General features: G+C 43.9%; 1 protein-coding gene across 9 annotated transcripts in view; it reads right to left on the minus strand.

Moving 5' to 3' along the window:
• Positions 1-22,770, minus strand: part of HTR2C (5-hydroxytryptamine receptor 2C) — a 260,631-nt gene that overhangs the window by 136,047 nt on the left and 101,814 nt on the right. Inside the window, exon 1 of one of the 9 annotated variants that reach the window (XM_074600893.1) lies at positions 8,819-8,839. The exons of the other annotated variants lie outside the window; for them this stretch is intronic. The gene's annotated coding sequence lies outside the window, so the exon portion shown is untranslated. Of the gene's footprint in view, positions 1-8,818; positions 8,840-22,770 lie in introns of those variants that run through there. 9 annotated transcript variants of the gene reach the window in all.

Below are 22,770 nucleotides of genomic sequence, written 5' to 3' on the forward strand. Positions count from 1 at the left end.
GGACAATGAGTAATCATATCATCAGGAAAGACAGTTTGCCTGTGAAGACCTGCAGGTTTAAATAATACCATAAACTTTTTAGCATCAGATAGATGTGCAAACAGGAGTTTAAAGAACCTGAAGTTGATGAAGAATGCTCAACATCTGAATGACACAAACTGCAAGTGTTACAGGAGACAGAGATGAAACAGAAGAGGCACTTCTGTATTTGAAGAGAAGATGTGAGGTGGCACAGCAAACCACAAGATCAGTACGTTTGGAAATCTGAAAGGCCACCCATGGAAATCACAAAGAGCTCCGCAGAGCAGACATGCCTGTGAGTCAGTGGAAAGGTAAACACCCACCTGTTTGCGTCTGATGATCTCTAGAGTGAGAGAGAACTGTTTTGGGAAGCCAGGAAAATACGTGCCTCCCTGAGACGAGATGTCACAATCTGGGAATGCCCAACATGGGCAGAGCACAGGGAAAGGCAGCTGCAATAGCACCAGGAATGCTCTGAGACCCGCAACCTACAGCGGCTGAGCTGCCGAAGTGCCTTCCTGAAAGGATTTCAGAAAGTTCTGCACCACGTCTCACCTTCACTGGGATTTGAGGAAAAACAGTTCCCATATTCGGGAAGTGGACAGAATGGGAGCGCAGATCCAGACATAGCTGCTTGCTATATCCAAGCAGGGAAGGGACCCCACTGGGCTACAGCATCTTGTGTTGTGAGCAATATCCAATCCCACCACAAAGGAAAAGTTTCCTAGATATTGTGCAGGTTAGAGATGGGGAGCGCATGACACACAACCTGGTAGTAGCTGTGCTCCATCCCCTGACAACCAGCTTTGGCTTGCAAGGATGAAGCCCTCAGCAGCAAGGAAGATGCCTTCAAAAATAGAAGCGGAAGCCTACAGCATGACAAACAGGCAATCATTTCTTTAAATGCATTACATTTGTTGCAGCCTTAAGCTTGCCAGAGGCACAACATAAACTTCTCCACAGCTGTATTTTTATGAGTCCCGGGGATGTCTCCGCTAGAAGCGGCAACCGAGCAGTAGAGAGGTGCAGGGCAAATTCCATTGGCACGTAGATACCAGAACCGCAGAAGCTAGAGAAAATGCAAGAGCGGGTAAGTAAATCAAGCACACAGATTAGATACAAAGAATCAAACCCGGATCTCCTCCACTTTGACCAAAAATTATTAATAAAGCACTCCTGCATTTTCCTTCCAGCCCAAACTCTCTATTAACACCACCCTTAACAACTGCATGAAGAATTGAGCTGTGGTGGGCTGTGGGAGCTGAGAGCTGGAGCAGGCTTCACTGCTTGTAATTCCTTGCTCCTAGCGTTTGGTTTTCTAGTCTTTAAACACAACTAGAACAGAATTCTATTCAGTCACTGTCAGTAGGAATTAAGGACAGATGAAAACCAGAAAGGACAGGAAAAAGAAAAAAAAAAAAAAAAAGGGACATTCGCAAGAAAACTGTAGTCCTGACATCCAGTGCAATAAATTTAGCAAAAGTGTGCAGATCATCAGCAAACATGCTGCTGCCTATCTCTGTGTCTTTCTTCATGCACTCTCATTGTAAATTTTGCTTCCCAGGCAGGTGTGGGAGAATTTGGAAGAGAGCTCAACCCCAAAGACAGCGACCGAGCCCATTCATAAACGCTCACTAGACCGACAGCACGACCCCAGCGCATGGTTTGCGTGGAAGGGTAAGGATCATTAACGGGAACAAAGACACAGGTGAAACTAACCTTTTTAGCCTCATTTTGTCAGCCACTGAACTGCTCCCCAGCACAGGCACCAGCTACAGCAGTTGGTTGCCAACGCTCCAGTTTGATCTGGGAAAGTAAGTTACATCCCACCAGAAACTCCCCAGAGAGCTGCCTTTGATGAGTTGAATTAAAAACAGCGAAATAGCCCCACCACCTACAATCCGAAACCGAACCAACTGTGACCCATCCAAATGGCCCCAGAGGACTCCTCGTCAAATTTTCTAGTCTCAGCACGGTTTATCCCTGCCTAGAAAACTGGGAATAAATACACTCGCACACTGCTGTACGGGAAAGAGAGGGGTTGAGGAAAAACCGTCAAACTGTATGGTTCAGAGCCCCCCAAAGCGCACCCCCTGCAGATGACATGCCGGCTCTCGTGGCAAATAGGTGCTAAACCTTCTCCCATCCTTCTCCCTGTGCTGGCCCCCCCTTTCAGCCCCCAGCTCACCCCACCGTGCCAACGCAGCTCTCGTGGGAGCCACACTGCACGGTAGGAATGATCCACCCTGCAAATAACCTCTGCTTCCCTCCCCCCAGCAAGACTTTACTTTCCACCCCTCACCAGCGTTAACAGCACAGTCCCGATTTGAAGAGTCGACACACCATGGCACCCCGGGGGGAGCTTCTCCAAGGATCTGCGTGAAGTCTGAACTGACTGGGGGACCATTGGTTATGTTCTATTCAGGTACCTTTTTAAATATTAATTTTATTTTTTTAATTCAGATGCCTTTTTTTTTTTTTTTTAATGTTGGGCTTTTTAAAACAAAACATAGACCATCAGGTTTGGAAACAATGAGCCCAGGCTACAAAATCCATTCTCAGCTGTGCTGTGCATTGCTGGAATTGCCAAGGCCCCTTCTTCTGTCTTCCTCTGGTGCGCTCTGAGACTATTCATTCCCAACACAATCATTCACATTTCCGTTTTTATTTTATTATACTCAGATATGATGCAACCTGTATTTAACAATGCATTACCATTTTCAAGGGCAAATATTTTTCTGTAATCCCAACTATGTCATTATTCTTCTTCTATTACACATACTTTAAATGTCAAAATCCATCTCCTAGAACTAATCAAATATAAAACAAGCCTAGCAGGAGAAAGTGAGCTTGAAAGGGGTATTCCAGATGAAATAAAAACTTAAATGTCCTTTCTTTAAAAAAGACCTTGCCTATTATTTGATTTACTTTCAGGTTTTGAAAATGTCTCCCAGGGACAACATACGGTAAACCAGGTCCATGTCTGTCATAGCCATGTTGAAATTACCCCCTGTCTGGGGCTGCACGTGTTATATGGCTACGTGTTATATATATATATATAAATGCACGGGTTATACGTATGGCTAAATGCTGAAGCAGAATTAACCTGAACATTATGAAAGAGGGAGGGAGGAAATACATCACCATCTCTGATTTTAGCCTTTCTTTTACTCCCAACAGGCCATTGGGAAAAGTAAAAGTACAAAGAAAATGTTAATGCAATGAAAGACTGTTTTATGAAAATGGAAGTGTGTCGACAGCGGATGTCTAAGTGCCTGAGATTAAGCTCGTGAGTTACCTTTTCCATCAATTCCTTTCCCTACACAGTTTCCAGAGCTACTGTACTCTTCCAGGAGTGGTTTATTGCCAGCATTAATCTTACATAATGCACAAATAATTGGTTATCTTTTAATGCAGCTGTTAAAGTTTATCTGATACTGCAATACGCTTAACTAATTTTACATTTGTAGAACAAAAGTCTTTTTGGGAGTTGGTTTTGGTTTTTTGTTTTGTTAGTTAGTTGAGGGGGTTTTTTTCAACAAGAAGTCCCAAAGTAAAGCCTCTCTCCGTGTTGATATAATTCTCTTCAAAGTACTGAGCAATTGAGATTGCTTTTGCTGCTTGAAAGTTTTAAAGTAGTAAACAAGTTCAATGTGTAGCTTTTATTTTTCTGGCCTCTTAATCAGTTCAGAAAGCATTTCTCCATAGGGGCACAGTTCAGGTTCTGACAACGGGTCACCAACACCACAGAGCCTTTCCCGGCTTAGCAAGGACAGCGTCTTGGCTGGATAAAAAGAACAATCTCTTCTGGGATTCCAAAATTTCCATGGAATTCAACTAAGTAAATGGTTCAGCTCTTTTTAGCATCGAGTTCCTGCAGCAAGTCAAGAACTACATCAAGTCTTGTGACGCCTGGAGTCTACTTCAAGGCTACAGCTGGGATCTTGCTTCCACTCCCAACTATCAGCCCATTTAGGTTACAAACAAGACCCTGTGCACCGGTCCCCAGATGCTGGATAACACCCGTTAGTATATTTCTGTCCAATTTACCTCCTTCTTGATTCAGATAAGAAGCTTGATATATTTTTTTATTATACTTGCCAGGGTCCTCATAATCCAAAACCTCTGATTTTCTCCTATTTTGTACGCTCACTGATAAAAAAATATATTTACTTTTGCAGGATATCATTGATAAAACTACAGCTATCTTCTCTGCAGAATGGTACTTTGGCCTGTATTCGCTACTAGATTTAACACTGACTTGCTTTTTTGGAACAGCTCTGGTGTCATCTTTGGGTGCCCTCACACAGATGGGAGAGAAAGTGATACCCCGTGTAGTGTTATCTAAACCTACAGCAACTCTGTAAATATCTATTCCTCATCTTAACATGCAGATGGAGATGAGTCGGAACCTGACAGTGACTTCAAATGGCTGTCTCCTCTTTTCCCCTGTTCTGAGGCAGGATAAAAAGCATATATAATCTTCCTTTACTAGAAATCATCCAGCCGGGTTTTAACCTGCAGTGAATTAATCAGTGAAGCAGATTTCACAACTTCCACAAGCAGCCAGCTCTAATACTTCAGTCTCTGTAGTTTGAAAATATTTCCCAAGTCAAAATTCGTTATTTACTTCTCTTATTTTATGCAACAGCCAGATAATAATTAACGAAAATTCTCTTCATAAGAATCTTTTATATACTGCAAAGTCACAGGAGCCTTCTTTAGTCTAAAGAAACCCAGTTCCTTCAGCCTGTCCTCACCCGTTACCTACTCTGTATCTCATTCCTCCACCCTTTGGACACTTCTATTTGTCTGCAGATTTCTCAAAGACGAAGCATAAAACTGTACTTCTTCAGGATAATACCAAAACTCTTGCGGTCACCACTCTACAATTTTTAGTGGCAATGTCACGTGGTTCCTTTATATCTGCACAGCATTCGCAGTGTCAATGGACCTACAACCCCAAAGTTTTTCACTTTAGGCAGTCCAGTCCCTGCTTACGGGAGCCCTGTGCTGGGTAGTCAATACGATTGCCATTGGCAGGATTCCCCACTGGGTATTCCTGCTGAGTTTACAGCCGATTTTAACGCGCATGAACTTTTCGTGAAGCTCTAAACCTTGCATACTACAATAGAGATCTTTATAGACATTCCCTGAATGTGCAGTGAATCCTATTACGTTACTGTGCCTTCCTCCTCAATACATTTTAAGGTACTGATTTGGAAGAGCATCTCCAGTATCACAAAATATTTTTAAAATTTTTTTTTATACATTACAGGGCTCTGTTTATTAAAAGTTCTCTCCCTCTTTAACCTCCCCACTAGTCCCAAATGCCCATTTAACACAGCTGTTCCCAAAGACAGACATATATTCCTTAACAGCATGAAGTTAAGTAATTCTAAGCAAAAATGAAAAGTCATTCCAAACTGTAAAACTCGTAAACACAACTTCAGTAATGAACAAGACAAACAACTTTACTTGCTTCCCGGGAGAAGGTGTTTCAATGGTACAAAATCCTAGCACCAAATACATAGCGATCCAGGAGAAACACCCCTGCCCTTCTCGCCTGACAAATACGGCTCCGATTGCTGGTTTAGGCACAACATTGCCACGGTATCCAAAGAAAGGGGAAGCACTAGTAAAAAAGAGAGAGCACTAGTAAAAAGAGCATTCCTATGATGGAGAAAGATGCCGTTGTTATTCCCGTGTCACTCCAGAACCAGCTGAAGTTACTATGCAGCTACTAACACAGGCAGCTTCGGGGCCAAAAAAACCATGACATGGTAAATGAATTGACAGCAGGGGTTTGCACGCTCAGGAAGATCCCTTCTTATCTGAGACTTCAACAAGTGAGTTTTGTGAAGCTCCTACAAGTATTTATGGAAAGATAATATTTTTTAAACAAGAAAATTATGCACAGCCACCTGGCTTTCACACCAAGTCATTCTGGAATTGAGTAATGCACTTGAGCATTTCTAAGATTATATTTGGTGGTTTAAAAATATACCCAGATCCCACCACCCATCCACGTACAGCAAAATCACATCCGTAAATATGTCAGGGACAAAACAGAAGCAAAGGACAAGGCAAAGGAAGAAAGCAGCCAACAGGGGAAATTGGGAAAATATGCAAGGAGAAGATACCGCTGTTCATGGCTACCCGTTATTAGGAGACACCAACTTAACTTCTCCTTGAAAACATCGTCTCCCTCTTGAACCTGTACTTAAAACATGGTGCGTGTTTTGCCACCTTCAGAAAAACCACTGACGTGGTTTTGGAAATGGGACCGTCCTCTGAGGCAACTCTGTTTGTTCGAGAGCAGCTCTTGCGAGCACATGGGCTGGGTTTAGGAGAGGGCGGATTTCTGCAGAACAGATTTTTCCCCCGTCCCCTCTCGGGGACCCGGGACTGCTCATGCTGCAGCGATTTAGGCTCCCTTGTTGCTCACCAAAGGGTGTAAAGCACGCTGAGAGTTATCAGTGCAAGAGAGAAAATGAGAGAGACACTGATGAGAGACTTGTTGATGAACATAAATTAAAGAAAAGGCCCTTAATCTGCCAACTCAGTCCCTTCGAATGAGGCGAAGTAAAAGGTGGCACATTGAGAAATATAATTACTTACCTTCCAGCTGAAATAAATTATAAGCTCTTAAGCCTAGCAGACAGTTCTGAAGCCTGCAGGAGCAGCAGGTAAATGAAAAGTAGCTGCTCTGCAGGCTAGATAGTTCTTAAATCTCTTCCCATTCTTTTCTACACTTCTCTGAGTTGCAAAGGGGTGACTAGAGGGGTATTTTCTTGAAAATCATGACAGCATAAAGCATAAGAAGCCTGGCAAGAAGAGTGTTCTGACACCAGCCTTGCATCTCTCTGGACACTTTTTTCCTTCAACTGAAGCACGGGATTTATCATTTTTTGGGAGACGACTAAATGGAAATGCTCTTTCCTTCACTGCAGCAATGAGTCACCATCCAGACACCACAGTAAACTCAGTTACGCATTGAGAAGAGGTGGCTCATCACCCTCAGCCTTATCTATGGCCAATGGTGAGGAACAGGCCGCCTTCCAGCATCTCTAAATCAAGGCTGATTCAGAGCTATGAAGGAAACCATCTCAGGGAGCCTACAGGGAGCTTTACCTCCCAAACTGCGCATCCTGCTAGCAAATAAGGATGATTATTTCACCTGGATGATTATTTCAGGATGATTATTTCACCTGGACCTCTGCAGCGTGCGAGACAAAGCAATGCAACCCAGCGGGGCTCATGGATCCATGGTGGCTGAGGGACTGCAGTCCTCAGCTACCTCCCAGCAATGCAGGTGACCGATATGTCGATTCACTGACTTGTGTTTCAATTTACCTTTTTTGCCTTAATTTCTGCAAATTCCTTGCTATGTTGGCTACTTCCCAACCGAACCGAGAAACAGGAAAGAGGAAATCAAATGGTGTTAAGTGAGATGCTTAAATGAAATGGTTGAAGAAGTGACATAAACCTGGGGAAATTAATTAAAAAAACCTGTCATCCAAAATGTCATCAAGAATAGAGTCACACATATCCCAAGGCCTTCGCTAAAGAAGGTCTAACACCAAATCAAGAGCAGGAGGAGAAAGCAACTTTCAACATTTCACACGAGCTGGAAGCTAATCAAAATTCAGCCAGGAAGATGGCATTTCCATTAAATGAGTTTCCCTTCAGCTTGTCAAAATGGTGATAGTTTTAAATACATTGTACTTTGCAGTTTAATGACTAATGGATTATGTTTTGTTCTTTGGTGGTCTTTAATTTAGTGTAGATATTAAATTAACATAATAAAGCAAACAACCATTCTTTTTCCTCTTAAGATCTACTTGTACGAGACATTAGAAATATTACCAAAAACTTCTGAAAAGCCTGAAATTACTGTATGGCAAAACTTCTAAATAAACAGCGTAAGTGAACATTTCAGCATTTATTATACACACACATAAATTAGAGTCATTATTCCAATAGATTCCTGGGCCTGGAGCCACGAGGCCACAGACTCCTTTCTCCTCTGCGTGCTCTGAGCTAGAGACACCAGGATTTATTCACTGCTGAGCAAAACTTCAAGGAGCTGCTCAGAAGAAAGGAAACCAGGCTTGTCTTTCCAAAGAAGAAAGTGGGGTTCTGAGCTCCATCTCACACCAGGAGATCACCAACGACAGAAGCCCAGTGCATGTCTGAACTTCTGAAGGGGAGCCCCAGGTAGGAAACCTGGGGACTGAGAAGCAAACAGAAAATAATAAAAATGCCAGGGAATACGCACTGCATGTAACCTGCAAAGGATAAGATTATAAGAGTCATGCTCTGAGAAGCAAAGCCTTGTCCTGTAATAAATCCAATTTTTTTGAAAACATTTATCTTCAGGGGAACAGAGTGAATTTACCATATCAAATTATACCTTCTCTGGGAATAAGGTGAGTGAAATAAAGGACAGGAGAAATTTGGTACCTGCCCTGTGCTTAGCCAGGTCAGACTGAAGCTGCAGGTATGCTCAGAGCACCAGTCTACTGCTGCTAAAACAGCCCTATGTGCTCCATAGGTGACTGACAGCAGGACACAGACTGCGCAAGTACCAGCAGTGGGAGCATCCCTTTGGGGACAGAGGAGGCGAAATGTCTGTGCTGGTCTGACAAGGTTCTCTGCCATCCCCAGCACGCTGGCCAAAGGATCAGCTTAATTACACGCGACCATTAGCAAGAGTGGCCCAAATAATGGCTCACACCCTTTTTTCCCCCAGAAGTGCCTAGAATTTCCCTAGAATTGCTGGAGGAGGGCTTACCCGCTCAGGTGCAGCCTCCTTGTGCACTCCATCCAGCATTTACACAGAGGCTTTTCTGTCCGTGCAGCAGCAAACGCCAGGTCAGGTGTACAGGCATTGAACTCGGCTGATACTTTATGCTGGCCCTGCATCTGCCTAACAAAGAAAAGCAGTCCCATACCTATGATGCTGTTAACAAGTAAATATTATTGAATAAACAAATAGAAATGGTAGGTGGAAAAAAAAAATATCTTCCCAGTATCTTAAAATGCCAGAAGAGAAGATTAACCTAAAGGGGGCCTACAGGAAGGATGGGGAGGGACTCTGGATCAGGGAGTGTAATGATAGGACACGGGGTAACGGCTTCAAACTGAAGAAGGGGAGATTTAGATTGGATATCAGGAAGAAATTCTTTGCTGTGAGGGTGGTGAGGCACCAGAACAGGTTGCCCAGGGGAGTTGTTGATGCCCCATCCCTGGAGGTGTTCAAGGCCAGGTTGGATGAGGCTTGGAGCAACCTGATCTAGTGGGAGGTGTCCCTGCCCAGGGCAGGGGGTTGGAACTAGATGATCTTTAAGGTCCCTTCCAACCCGAACCATTCTGGGATTCTGTGTAATCTCTTTCTTGGCTTGGAAGAAGGAAAAGGTTTTGGTTCATATTCACTAAAATTACAGCAGGATTTTTGAAGTATGTACCTTGGAAGAGAGAATAATAATACATGGTTACTGCTTACTAGCAGCAGCCTCTGAGGACATAAAAGAAACAAAAAGCAACGACCTAAGGAGAGCAACGAGACGTATCATCAGAGGTACCACCCAATGGTCCAACTGACAGAAAGGTCATTTCCAGTGCAAGCTTAGGTCCCTCTTCTGGACCAAAACAGAGATAACAGCAGAGTTTGAAAACCCATAGCAATGACTCGTTGCTATGGCTATGAAAGGGAAAGAGCTAGCTTTCCTCAAAAGCATACTCAAACATGAGGAGAAGCTACCATGATTACAAGCAATACAGAAATGTGCAGTTTTAGATTATGAAAATGGTTTTCAGTGTCTAAATCAGACACCTTCCCCCCTGCTCTGGTAAAACCAGAGGCTCCAGGCTGCCCCAGTAGCAGCAACAGAAGTAACGGGAACTTTATGAGACAGTCCCTGAACACGTGCGACCTCGAGTGACTAAATCGCAGCCCCCTTAGCTTTTTCTTATTTCCACACACATGCATTCTTTTTATTCATTTGGGCATTTAAGATAGCATCTGGATTCAAGGCTTCATGCCCCCACCTCTAAGTAAATTCTTAGTTACAGTCCCTGGAGAGTTTGATGATTCCCCTCCTTTTTATTTAAAAGATTGACTTTTGTACAAAACTCCTTGGTGAAATCCTGGCTCTCGTTCACGTTTGCCATCAGCTCGGAAGCTTCTACAGGGGTTTTTGTGCTGTTTGTCTGTGCTGCCAACTTGATTTACAGAACCGTAGAATGGTTAGAGTTTAAGGGGACCTTAAAGATCATCTTGTTCCAACTCCCCTGCCCTGGGCAGGGACACCTCCCACCAGACCAGGTTGCTCCAAGCCCCGTCCAGCCTGGCCTTGAACACCTCCAGGGATGGGGCAGCCACAGCTTCTCTGGGCAACCTGGGCCAGGGGCTCACCACCCTCACAGCAAAGAATTTCTTCCTCAGATCTCAGCTAAATCTCCCCTCTTCCAGTGTAAAACCCTTCCCCCTCGTCCCATGGCTCCACTCCCTCACAGAGTCCCTCCCCAGCTTTCCCGTAGGTCCCCTTCAGGTATTTGCTCCTTGTCTTGCGTTGGTGACCTGGCTATTCAAACCACAGACGTCCAGCCAGGCTCTCTGCGCTGATGAGCCCAAGACTCCTACCTTGGAGGCAACGACCAGCAGCACTTTTGACCTGGTGGACTCCAGGCAGAAGCTGCGGACATTCCCACTCCAGCCCTGGCGCTCCCCCTGGTCCAGGAGACTGCTGGGTCACCATCTCCCCATGCCTGGCACCTTCAGATCCCTCCCTTGACACATGCAACCTGTGTTCGGAACGATGCCACCAGAGTCCACTGTGTAAAGTCGCACCTCTTGCCTGTCGTTGGTTTGGAATATTTTAAATTGACCTTTATCTCAGAAACACCACCCATCAGAGAGGCCCGGGCCCGCGATTCAGCTCTCCCTGGCACAACCAACAAGCAGGGCAAAGGCTCAGACACTGGATGGACCACATCACCCCAGGCACCCATCCCAGTCGACAAGCACTGAGCCCAACGTTGAGCCCATCCCATCGAGCAATACAAGAAGCGGCTCAAGTTTTGGCAGGGTTTCTGTCACATGCTGCAGAGAGGTTCCTGGGCTCCTTTTGCCTCCGAAATCTGCCTGTCCCCAGCGTGAAACAGCCCTGAATGCAGGAGGCACACACAAGCCTAGCAAAGCTAAGCCCTCTGAAATCAGTTTAGGTTTTGCCAGGATGTCAGCAGCGATCCCTCTTGCAGTCCAGGCTAACGTAAGGTTTGGAATAATCCAAGTTAACATCTGGACTGAGATCTCTGTTTGAAACCTTCTCCTGGCAGAACTGATTATGCCCCGACTTTGCAGTGACCTTCTGCCCAGCTCCCTGCTTCTGCTCACACAGCGTTCCCGCAGCACTGTCCGCAAAGGGTTAAAACGCAGCCACAGTCCTAGAGCCCATTTTCACTGCATCTATACCTCCCTCGGATGTTGGTCTGTAGCAAGAAAGGCAATGCTACACCATCTCATCCCAAAACGTTTTACAGCCAGGATCAGACAACGCTCAGCGTGACACAGCAAACACCGGAACAGCCTGCGGCCAAGCACAGCACGCGTTGCCTTCCCAAAAGGGTTGGAGCTCCACCACAACTGGCAAATTAATAATTTACATTACTGAAGGAAAAAAAAAAAACAACCTACACAACCTTGAAGACAGTACTGAAGTCTCTGACTTCCAAACACTAAAAATTATAGTTTATGCTATTAAAACACAAAACAAGCTCAGTGTTACACACCAAGACAATACTTTTGCAGAGCTCAACATATGGGACTGAATGACAACAAAAAAATAATTTTTCTGTCCTGAAGATTGGAAGCTTCTCTGCCCTAGAGGGAAGCACTTTTGAACAGATTGGTTTTTATGTGAAGAGAGGGATAATGTTTCCATATGGAAGGCTGGTTTGGTTTGGGGTTTGGTTCATTTTGGTTTTTTCTTTCTGTGTGTTTTTTTTTTTTTTTTTTCCTTAACTGACACATGCAATTTGAATATAGCAGTAAATTAGGCGTTCTCATGAATGTTCACAGCGGCGTGCTTGGCACTGAAGTGTTCAGATGTAAGAGAGACCCACAAACCACAAATACTGGAAACTACAGGTCGAGAATTGTTGTCCCCACCAGCTTACGGGCAGAGTGTTGCCTGAAGACCAACCAACACTGTTCACAACTCTGTTTTGCTTTCTACGAGTAAATTTTGCTTCGGGTTGGGAAAAATCCTTTTATTGTTTGTAACATGATCTGTCCCAAGCTGTTCGGCATCCTCTAATAACTGAAAATCTTAAGAGAGTGTAAAGGGAAATCACTGCCCGGGTCTTACACCTTTGGCCAGCGGCAGCATTAGTAGAACAGCTGCCCAACGCAACTGCCCAAGAATACTTGCAGTAAAGTAAGGAAAGCCTCATAGGGCATATAGGTCCTTTTCAAGGTAACTGCCACGAGGTGCCATGGTCTGGTCTTCCTCACGGAGATCATCTCCACCACAAAACGTTTATCCCCTGAAAGGAAGGAACACATACAGTCAAATTCCAAGAGAGCAGTCCTTGGAGACCCAGTGAGGGACCCAGCCACCACGATCACAGCCTGAGTTCGCATTGCAAACACAGTCTATATAGGATGTGGAAGGTATGAAAAAAAAAAAAAAAAAAAAAAATCAAAGGTACTGTGTATTGCAAGTAAGGAGGTTGAGCATCCATCCAAGGAGGAATTTGTTTTCCTCTCTTCGACTGCAGTTTCAGGAATCTTACAGAGGGCAAAGAGTAGCCAGTGTCCACTAGTGATCGATGAAACCAGAAGAGAACTTCTAGCCATCACAGCAGTAATAGTCTTGCAAAAATAGTAGCTGGGGCAAAAAATACAACATCCGATGGAAAATGATCATGTATGAAAGTGAGATCTGTTCCCCTGGACTATCAGGGACCGAATTCATAAATGCAGAAAGCTGTATCCTCTCCTAAATTCCTACAATTCTTTGTTTTTTGTTTTTTGTTTTTTCTAGGCTGTGATGATTAGCCAAAAATGTGACTTGCTGATGGAAGTCCCTCAGGTCCACCACTCTGGGCTAACGTGCTTCTCTTCTACACGGAGAAGAAGCATTGCTTATTTTACCTGTTCCTGCCTCCCACCTCTTCCCCCTGCCTTTTATTCACCACAATAAACCACAATTTTCGTTTCCTTGTCTTAACCCTGTAGCAGCATTTCTATAACTACCACAGAAATGACTGCAATCAAAACAATTCCTATTCTACCAGCTCCAGTAATAAAAGATCAGGCTACACATATCCTGAACATATTCATAGCTTTGCTTAAACCTTCCCTTCACGCCTCCCACCTACTGAAGGCTAAACCACACATTTCCTGACAGAGATCATCATCTCTTGTCTACCATCCTTCATTAGCTAATTTCAAAGCAATTTACAAAAAAAAAAAATAAAAAATGGTCCACATCAACAAGATAATGATGGCTCAGAGAACGAGGGGACTTGTCTGTCACAAGGAAGTAAAATATGGGTAATTTCAAGAATGCAGGCCTGCCTACCTTAGCAATTTTTCGCATGTGTCTGGCAAATCTGATTTTTAGTTTTAGTACATAAATGCCCTCTGTCTCTTCTGGGATTTGGCTTCCAACTACACTCCTTAATTTCACGAGACGGTTGTAGTGGTAAACTATACGGATAACAAGTTATCATAACTATTTCCAAATATTCCAAGCTGTGTGCGTGGAGAGGAAATTAAGCCACAGCGGCTTTTCGCGCGGAGCTAAGCCAAACCAGTTTAATGCTTACATACGGTCACAGGTATCTATGGCAACAGCAAGTTATATCACATTGCCACCATCCTCATGCTTGTTCCTTCCTTGACTTTTATGCAATCTACGGGCTGGGACTGAAGAGACCCACGAGGGCATCCAGTCGACACCCCTCCTGAACTGCAGCCCCAATGGAGTACTTCAGCACGCAGCAGGCTTTCCAGAGCTGAGTATCGAGGCAGATAGCAGAAGTCCTGCCCTCGCACTTTCCTGAAGGGATTGCCAAAAGTTAACATGCCTTGCGGTCAGCAACTTTGGTTTTGTTGGTTTTTCGCCATATAGTTTTCACCTCCTCTGCCCTGATTTTTCCTCTCCGTTTAAGGCACTTCCCTGGCTCTGCCATTATCGGCTCGTACACCCACGCCTGCTGACCCCAGAAACGCCTCTGGTCCCGGAGTCACCACAACTCCTCCCAGCTCCTGTCTCTTCCCTAATACTTTTCTAACGTTGCTCCCCCAAATTAAGCTGCTATTCTAGATCCACTCTTGCTATCACAGAAAGCAGCGTTTTGCTGCTCCTTTCTTCCAAGGCTCAGCATTAACACGTTATTATAGTTGGCATTTCTGCTGCCTCATCATGTCACGCAGTCATGCCTATTTGTTAGTCCTTTATTACCCCTACATCTCCCAGAGCTTTACTAGCCCTCCCCCTCTCAGTTCTGATTTATTTATCTTGGATTACAAGCCCCAAATTCATTAGCTTGTCCTTTCACGGAACGAATCTCAAAGTAGTTTTTTAGCTGCATTTGGAATTTCTCTAGATACCTTTGAATTTTTTCCTTGGCATTTAGAGAGGCATCTAATTTACTATAATCTGCCACTTTTAATACAGCACTGTTTGTTCACTCTTTTAGATCATCAAGGGACATATCAGCATCAAGAAAAATAAAAAAGAGATGATGAGTTACTGAAACTCCCTTCAAGTCACCCTAGGAATGAATAAGACATCCTCTTTTTCATAAGGCCAAAGGTGCCGAAGCATTTAATGGGTATTGAAGCCAGGGGAGGGCACAGCTACAGTGGCGATGCTCACAGGCTCCCCAGCAGATGTTCAGACATCCTCCCAGAGAATTCAAGACATACGATTTTGCATTTAATTGCCCTGATCCAGAAGACCAATAACAGAAAAACAGAACTTCTGGAAGTGTAACCTCAGGATTGAAAACAGTAACTCTGTATTGAATGCATTTTCATTCCAGTTATCAGAGCAAGGGCCTGTAAGACACAAGAGGGTAGTTTCTTAAATATTCAGGAGCAGAAACGAGTCATTAATACTGTACATATTACTGATGTTTAGAACTTTTTAGAAATAATGGAGAAATTCTCCAGGGCTTGCCATTTACCCAGTTATGACTTACTGCAGTGTGAAACACAGGCTGCATGAGAGTGTTCAATGTGCAGTCGCTATTATCTGCTCTGCGTTTTTGAAATGACACTCCAGAAGCTGGGAGAAGCCACGTATTTTCAGAGATAACTTGACAAAGTCCAAGATGCAAAATAACTTGCAATTATAAACAATATACACATCAAAAACAAAGCCAAGAAACCTTCCAAGCTAACTGACAGGAGAGAACACGTCTTTCTGAAGATTAGAATGACAAGTTAATAAATTATTTTAAGTGATAAACCCAGGCAGGAGCAAACACACACAAAAATCTTAAAATAATCCAGGATAATTCGCAGTGGCTCAAAAATACTTACAAAACATTCATAGTTCAGTTGCTCAGAATGCTGATTAACAGATTACAAAACCGCACTGAAACGTTACCAAGCTCCAAGTTCAGATCCCCCAAACTATTCCAGAAACCACTAGATTCGGGAAAACTAAATGGGAAAGAATGTTATGTTCTCTCCTCAAAAATGGAAAAAAGACTAAAAAAAAAAAAAAAAAAAAACACAACAGCATTGGTGACGTCCCACACCGTTTGGAAACTACAGCTAGGCAATACCTGAGCACCTCTATCATCAGAGCAGGCATCAGGAATAGCAGAGCGCACGGTTCGCTTTTCAGCATTCACGAGCCAATCACCAAAAAAAGTCAGACTTTCCCAGATTTTCTACAGAATATTTCGGATTTCAGTTCTATTAAATTATTCTTTTACTGAGATACTCCTAAACGATAGCCACTACATAGTGCTGAAGTTTACTTAATTTCTCCTTGTTACTGGCCATCTTCAAATCATTACCCTTTCCTCAGCATTATTTATGCAACCCATTATTTTCCCACCAATCTCAGCAGAATCACAATTCCTCAAAAGCTCGTTTAGCTAATAGGAGAAAATGTCATTTACTGACTCACTGTACCAAGCTTGGCAGTACATAAAATAGCGAAGACACAGTTCGCAGCCCCATGGCCTAAGCGTGCAAGACACTGACAGTAAGTTACAGGCGCAAAAGAGCATTTCAGTAAAAATAGATAAGAAAATGTTAAGTGCCGTGGTTTTCATGAGTCTGGAGAGTCCAAGCTGTCAAGTGCCAGTAGGGTGTAAGGTGGTAACTGTCCAGGAAATCGAGCTTCTGCCTACCCAGTTCATTTGCTGCGCAGCTTCTACCCTGCAGCACATTGCGTAAGGGGGACGTTAAGAGGGGGGAAAAAAGAAGATCCATGACAAAGAGCAGACAAGGAGAATAGCGAAGAGAACAAGCTGTTATTTCACCACAGATTTTTTTATTTGGCTTTTCTTCCAAGGAACTCTAAAAGTAACATTTATCTCTGTAAAGTCGCACTGCTGTTCTTTGAAGATATTGCTAAAACGCGGCAGCGGCCCAGAATTTGGCAAAAACAACCCCCACCAACAGTTCGGAAATACGACCCTGCTCCTGCTGTGTGTTCAACAACCTTCTCTTACACACACATTCAGCCTAACTCATTTGATCTCTGCCTTCAAAAATTTCATAAAATCCAGGATTAGATGCTTCTGCAACCAACCGCGGGTGCCAGCCATTTCCAGAGATCGCACCCTGATCCAGCTTTTCTGGAATGACACATCCCACCTCCTTGCACAGCTCTTCCATACATATGTCTTTTATCCTACTCGGTGCGTAGGGTCAGCCCGTAGGGAGGCTCCGAGGATCAGCCACCCAGGGAGGTAAAATAAACCCCATTTATATTTACCGGGCACCTCAGAAATGATTAACGGATATTCTCAGGTCTTACGTGAAGCACTTGCTGCAGTTCCCATGTTGTTAGAAGCAAAAAAAAAAAAATAAAAAAAAAATCATCAAACAGATTAATGTCTTGGGTCTGAGAGATTGCAGATCTCATGGCTGCAGAGATCAGCCACTTCATCAACCAGATACGGCTACTCTGCAACTGTTCCTCCTCGCAGTACTTCAGAGCCTCACAAACAGCAGCGTGGAGGAACACAGTGCCTTGATTCGTTTCTCTGCTAACTCGGCTCCTTCGTAATGGCTACGCCTGAAGTTCTTGAAGTTTTTTTAGGAGGAAGAAGTGAACCTCCCCCCCGACGTGGAGCGGTTTGACGTCTTGTGCTACCTACCACGTTTGAAAGCTTCAAAGTGCAATATATTGCTTTCCCCTTTCACTCCATCTCACCTGACTGCAATATTTTTTTCAGCATCTACAATAAGGCTGCCTTTCTTACTGCCTGGAGAAAAAAACAATGACACCGATTCTTCATTTGGCTCTAGCTGAGAATTTGGATCCCTTGCTTGGGACTTTAAATGAATGTGCCCTTTCTGAAACGCGTGAAGTGCAGAGAGCAAGGGGTAAAGCTGCGCGGGAACAGTCAGGCAGAGCCGCGACATCTGCTTAGATCCCAAGTACCCGCCCAGTGCTGGCAAACTCATGGAAGCAGCTTAGAAAGCTGCAAGGCTTTCAGTCCTGTGGTTCAAAACCACACAAGGCGTATGTAAAAGCCATACCACAGAATCACAGAATGGTTTGGGTTGGAAGGGACCTTCAAGATCATCTAGTTCCACTCCCTGCCCTGGGCAGGGACGCCTCCCACTACATGACTGGATATTCTGTATTTTAGGGTCAGCCAGCAAAGCATATGGAAGGTGTTTTCCTGAAGCTTCTGTGGAATAATTACTAAATTAGCCAAGAATACAAAAATACAGCATTGTTCACACATTAAGGAAAGTCATACAATCAAGAGGCTTCTGAGGTAGAATACAGCCGCAGCTAGCACACGAAGAATGCAACATCTGTGATTCCCTGTACAAGGTTGTTTGCGAAACTACACGAGGGATGGAACGGAACATGCTTGTTCCGTGGCCTTCCCTTGTGACGAATAGCAGATATGGGGACGAGATGGTACTACGGAACTGATAAGCGGCCTACACGCTACCCGAGCCAACATTTCGTCAAATGTTGATGAAATGCTGTCCTTTTGTGCGAACTTTGCTCACCACAATGTACCAAAACACACCTCCATCCCGGAGGCTATCCGCTCCCGAGGTGTGAACACTCCTCCTTGAATACATTAATCATAATAAAAGTACGTATGACTAAAGTCACTCAAACTCCACTTTGAAGATAAAAAAATAATATAAAAATAGCCCAAGAGAGAGGGGATGTCAGGGAAGACACCATCGCGAAGAATTCCACCGCTGATTTCCGGGATCAGTCGACGGGCTGAGCCTTTCTTCCCCCCCATAGGGACGCCTTTGGGTAAGACTTCGATTACACCGAGCACTTTCTCGGGGACTTAGAAATTTCTCTAGAGAATCTCTACCCTACATTTATAGCCAGGCTGTATCGTTTATAATTTTGTCACGCGTTTGTATACTTAGTAATATCTTTATTTGCACGTGCTTTGCAGACAGTGTATTTATCACTGGCAATCCTAAAGAACCTGTATATCTGTTGTTTAAATAAACTGCGCTGTTTCAGTAGCTAGTCGTTTCGCTTTCTCACTGAACGCGACCAAAACTTGAGAGAGGCCGTGCTAGTTCAGGAGCACGACTAGACTGAAGGTGCAGCCCACTATTAGTGTATCCAAATCGTAATAGTTTAACACATATTAAACGCGATTGGACTGATAGTGCTGAATTGGGCATCACTCAGAATTTAAACCCAGCCGCACCTAGCCTCCCACCTCGGTGAGGAGTGTTAGAACGCAAGGGGGTTTATCTTCTGCCAAAACCGCTTGGCCCCATTTCACGCAACAGCTTCTTAGGATCTCTCAGCGCCCCATTTCCTCAACAATATGAACTCTGCATTTAACTCTAAAAATTGTATACAACACGCAGGCATTAAACCTTAAACAGAGCACACGTCACACTCTGCAAAGCCTGGGATCTTCGAAGTTAACATATGACATGGAAATACCATTTACTGAATCATTTGAAAACTTGGTTCAAAGCATACAGACATGTGGTGGTAAATTCCTACACAACTTTCCATCCAAAAGCACACTCATTTCTATTATTTCTGATAACGTAAGATGCCTGGAGATAGACCATTCCCAGCCAGAACAGCCACATACCATATTTATTGAGCCCAGAAACAAGTAATTCTCAATGACGTGGAGCATTTAGTTTCATTCTGCTGAAACGGCCCTTTGCATGCCCCTCTTTCCAGACTCTGGAACAACAGTCTGTAATTGTCCCCCGTCAGTCAGCTTTTGCTTTGTCTCCTGTGGACCGACAGCCAGTGCCATCTGAAAACTTTCTTCTGTGTTGTTTTGCTTTTTGGTTTTCTCATTTTCATTATATTTCATAGGGCTAGGCAGGACGGTCATTCGAGAACTAAAGCGAAAAAACAAGAGATCTGGTGTTTCCCAGTTTCTCAGCTTCTCTGCTCCTTGTCTCTCTTTCAGACATACCCAGACCTCCAGAAAGCCAGGGCAGAAAAGCCTCTCTTTCTTCCTTGCATCTGCATTTTTAACACAAGTTTCTGGAGTGAAGGTTGTTCTTTTCTCAAATTGAGTTTTCACACGGAAGTTTAATGGCTTCTTACAGGTACCTTTTATCACCTTTCCTCCAGACTGGCAAAACCAGGTGACTCTCCCCATCCACCTGCTGTGGGTCAGCCCACTGGAGGGAGCTCATCTTATGGGGCTCTCCAGGGTCGCCAGTTCAGGAATTTTTCCAGGATGACCAACCTGGCCAAGGAGGCAGGATAGGACTCTGGTCTGGGGGAAAGGAACATAAATTTCTCCCTATTCAAGGAAAACACAAATGAGAGCAGAAAAGTCCCAGTGTTGCATGATGACCTAGTTCTCAGAGGTCAAAAGTAATTAGGCAAGCTGAAGGTCTTTTAGTTCACTGCTAAAGGCTAACCTGCAAATGGAAGGGTTTGGCTGAAGGCAAGGGTACCTCAGACAAAGCGAGCGGAGTCCTGAATATCCAGGAGACCAGGTCTTCCCTGGAGGAATTGTCCAGTGATACGTATAAAGGGAACGCTGGGTACGTACTTGCATACACACATACGGGCAGTAAAATATATCTCACATATGTACACATACACACGCATAGATGTGTGTATATAAAAACATCCCTTAAAGTTACTGCTCGGGTATTTCAATTTAATATCAATTTCAATATCATCCTTTATCTATGGCAGAGCCAAAACACAAAACGTTTAAACCAAGTTGTGTTTAACTATTCAGCTGTTACATTCCCCCAGAGGCAGCAGTATATAGCAGATTTTTGCTATTACAGACTTTATAAATCATGTTTTATATCAATGCTACATTGCAAACCCTCCTTGGATTTATTGATTCGTTCTTTTTTCCTGAGGTCAAGTTAAAACTTTCTTGTGCAGATAAATACAGCTTCAGAGCTAAAAGACGACCTGAAGCACATTCAATTTGAAGTTTCTTTCTGCGTACTGTCTTGTAGGTTATGCTACCTGATGGCCAAAATTGAGAAGCTAAAATCCATCTTCAGAGATAATTAAAAAAATTCAACTGTGAAATGAAACTATCAGCATGCCACCTTTTAACTAACAAGATCAGAGTTACAAAAGCTGTGAGCTTACACAGTTCTCGCCACTGTAAGTCCCTGCGGAACTGGGAGCTTTATAAAGGATTTCAATCCAAACCCACAATATTTGAGCATGCCTGAAATACACAGAAGCAAGGTAATTTATTTTATTGAGGCATCATACCAGGAGACACCACCAGACCATCCAACATGACAAAAACCAAAGATTTGCCGGATCAAGGACTTAAAAAGCTATTACTACACCTGCAGCACACTCCTGTAACCTTACTTTGAGCTCTTCCTCTTGCTTTTAGTGGGCCCAGAGTTATAGTGAAACAAAATGCACAAACCCACGAGTTTTTCCACATCCTGCTTGAGCAAAACACAGAGTACCCAGCTCTTATACACAACAAGCCTCATGAAAATAAATGCTAAAGCAGTGCTGAATCATTTATTAATTAACCACTAGTGCTCTAGCTGGGCTTATCGTCTTGCTCAGAAGTATTCAAATATTTTTCTTGGGCGTGAGCGTTTTCACCACATCCATCTCAAAATTTGGAAAATTAAATTTCCGTCTTTGATTAAAAAAAGCAAAATATAATTCCCCCAAACCCATATATATGTTGGAAGGAAGAGGTTGCTGTTTCTAACAATCTTTAGCTTGCAAAGTACCTTTTCAGCAACACAGGTTCTGGAGTTCCTATAGAGTCTGAAGCAACTGACAGCGCTCCCTGTACCGGGAGGCTGCGTGCCTTTGGTTTGTTTGGTGCAGAAGAAAGAATGAATACTGATGGGCTTTTGGACGTGAACTTACTGCCCTGCACTTGCAATGCTGCCAGCTACACGGGAATCCATCGCCGAAAAGTTCTGATTTAAGACTATTTCAACACACGCGGCCCCGGCGCTCACTCCTGCAGTGGACTGGGATAAACAGTCCCAGTGTAATCCCGATGCGCTGACAAATGTCAAATGACAAATGGCTGACAAAGTGCTCTCCGGGATCCCAGATACACTGCTGCGGCCCTGGAAATCGTCTCTGGGACGCTGATGTTTACCGCACGGATTTGAGAAACCCAGTAATACAAGCCCTCGAGGCAGAGAGTAATGGAGCTAAACAACAAAGGTCAGCAGCTAGAAATTACTCTTGAAGGAAAAACAAAAGCAGGATCACACAGAAAGATATTATCGTCTCCTGGAAAACCCCTCTTACAAAGTGTGCTGCAGTAGTAAGAAAAAGCCTTAAATATTTTGATGATGCTTCAGTTTCTAGCTTTCTGTTTACTGCTTTAATAAATACACAAATTATGTTAATACTTGTAAATGAAAAAATCAGTTCTTTAAATAATCTCAAGGCCCGTAGCAAGTCCAATTCCTTACTCTTTAAAAAGCAGCTTTGTAAAAAGGGGCTGAAATTGTTTGTACCGGTTCGATGCTGCCGTTTGAGCACAGCCATGCGGACAGCCCAGCTCCGCGCCCAGCACCCTTCGGTGCTGACACAGCAGCTGGGCCGGGCACCAGGAACACTGACGGATCGCCAGCTCTGCCCCTGGGTTTGCGTACAACAGGAAGAACACGATTTATTCTCCCCACCAAAAGAACGTACTTTGAAATCTATTGCTCGCTGTAACAGCATAACCACCTCCCTCAGTTATCCACTGAATTAAACGAGGTGCGGTTGCAATAATCCCTACTGAAGACAAGATGACACTCAAGCCTTCAAAATAATATCGTTCAACTCCTGGGCACCCTGGATTACCGCTGCCATGCATATTCGATGGGCTTTTACCAGATATAATCATGAAAATGCTAAAAACCCCCAACCACTGGGGCAGCTGCCCCATGCGTACGGACATCCTTTGCAATGGATGCTGCTGCGAAACGCCAGCTGCTGACAGTCACCATCTTATCTTATTGGTGTCCTCATTCTCCAGGCAAGTCAGCCACTGATTTCCTGATCCTTTCCCGCGTTCACTATTTCCCCCGTGCCTGCAACA

The sequence above is a fragment of the Larus michahellis genome, chromosome 9 (genome assembly GCF_964199755.1).
Source record: "Larus michahellis chromosome 9, bLarMic1.1, whole genome shotgun sequence".
NCBI classification, from domain to species: Eukaryota; Metazoa; Chordata; class Aves; order Charadriiformes; family Laridae; genus Larus; species Larus michahellis.